The sequence below is a fragment of the Echinops telfairi genome, unplaced genomic scaffold (genome assembly GCF_000313985.2).
Source record: "Echinops telfairi isolate 266 unplaced genomic scaffold, ASM31398v2 ScPeMD7_1;HRSCAF=3_0, whole genome shotgun sequence".
Classification (NCBI taxonomy): domain Eukaryota; kingdom Metazoa; phylum Chordata; class Mammalia; order Afrosoricida; family Tenrecidae; genus Echinops; species Echinops telfairi.
Genome location: NW_022103896.1, coordinates 22,002,545 through 22,004,308, shown reverse-complemented (window position 1 = coordinate 22,004,308; position 1,764 = coordinate 22,002,545). Strand labels below are relative to the sequence as shown.

Below are 1,764 nucleotides of genomic sequence, written 5' to 3'. Positions count from 1 at the left end.
ATGGATTGGTTGAAACAAAGTGTGCATGAATAGTTCGATGAAAAATTAATGATCTGCATGTAAACTTTCACCTAATTCACAATTAAAAATGGAAAAAAGTAGGTCAAAGCCAATGAGTATCCACATCTCCTTCCATTTCTCCCGCGTTAACTGGTGGAGAGTCTGCGTCATCGGCCAGTACAAGACAATGTTGTCAGCTGGGCTCACCAAACCCAGTGGGAACCAGCATAACACTTACTGATCTTCAGTTCAAGTTCATCCCAGTAAAAGCATCATATTTTTAGTGACCTTTATAAATAGGCTAGGAAGAAGGTGGTAGTTTCTGAGCGGAGCAAAACTATTTTACAAAAATGTTGCAAGGCGATACTTCCCTGGCAGGGGAGATACCATGATCACGAAGGTGGTTTTCCCAGAGCAAGGCTTATCCATTGCACTCCGGATGTGCTGACTCCTGCAATTTCCCCAAATGTGGGAAACTGCATTAAAAAAAAAAAATGTTGCAAGGCAATTGCTATTCCTTTTGAGTAAATGAGAAGGCAGCACGGTGGTGCTAAGAGACGGAGTCACCTTCTCACTTAGGATGAGCTCGATGGTCTGCAGGTAAGAGCCCACTTTTAACAAGTCCGCTCCCCACTCCCACCACTCCTGCCACACCAAGCTCAATTCCAACTCACTGTGACTCAACAGAACAGAGCAGAATGGCCTCCATGTGTCCAAGGCTGCAATTCTTCACACAAGCATATTCGCCATATCTTTCTCCCTTGAAGCAGCTGGTGGGTTTGAACAGCAGACCTTTCAGTCAGCAGCCAGTGTTTTCGTCACGGTGGCCCGTGGGCCCATAACATGGACCCATCAGAATAAAACCTACCATCCCCTAAAGAGTTTCCAAAGTCCTAGTCCATGTCTAAGTGTCTCCTTAATTCATTTTCCTGCAGCCTAGATGAAAGGATCCAGAGCACACCGGTTTTCCATTCAACACGTGATACTCTTTTTGTTTCAGGACGTTGGTTGCATTCCTTTCCAGGTAACAGTACTCTCTCCACTTCCTCCCTGTGCTCCCCAGTGTGCTCCTCATTCTTCCCTCCCCCTTCTTGCCTTCTGAGCAAATGCTGCCATTGGGTTGATTGTACTGAGCAGTACATTCTTTCCCAGAGTTATTAGTCATCTTATCGGCTCGACTCTTATTTGGCTGAGAGTGGGTCCCCAGGGATGGGTTCAATTCCAGGCTTGAAGGATTATTTTAAGTCATAAATCACGATAGGAAAAAAAATCCAGCAGAAGGCAAAAGTCTGAGGCATTTATCAGGTGCTTTGTCAAAGTTTGCAAGGGAAACAAAGAAATTGATTTATACAAGGGAGATTTCAAACATCTTTTCAGAAATTTACCTATTACATAAAATGAAAGAGACCTCGTGGGGTTTTCTCTTGCAGAGGTATTGCTTCAGGGACCAGCCTTCTCCTTCCCCTGAACTCTTGCTGGGTCACGCTGTCTTCTTGCAGTGGGAAAGGATCTCATCTGGTCCTGCTGAGTCAATTCAGGCCATAGTCATGCTGTGAGACAGAGTAGAGCTGCTCTTGAACCTTCCTGAGACGCTTAGAGCACAGCCCAGACGGCCTCATCTTTCGGCTGCTGGTGGGTTTGAAATGCCAACCTTTTGATGAGCAGCCGGATGCTTAACCTACAGCATCACCAGCACTCTTTGGGAGAAAGGAGCAGATAGGAGCAAGGAAATAAGAAGGCCAAATTGTTCTCAACAAGTACCAG

At 45.5% G+C, this 1,764-nt stretch overlaps 1 pseudogene; it reads left to right on the top strand.

Annotated features, from left to right (window-relative positions):
* The first annotated feature begins 363 nt into the window (after positions 1-363).
* On the top strand, positions 364-486 carry LOC115869090 (annotated as a pseudogene).
* The last annotated feature ends 1,278 nt before the right edge of the window (positions 487-1,764 follow it).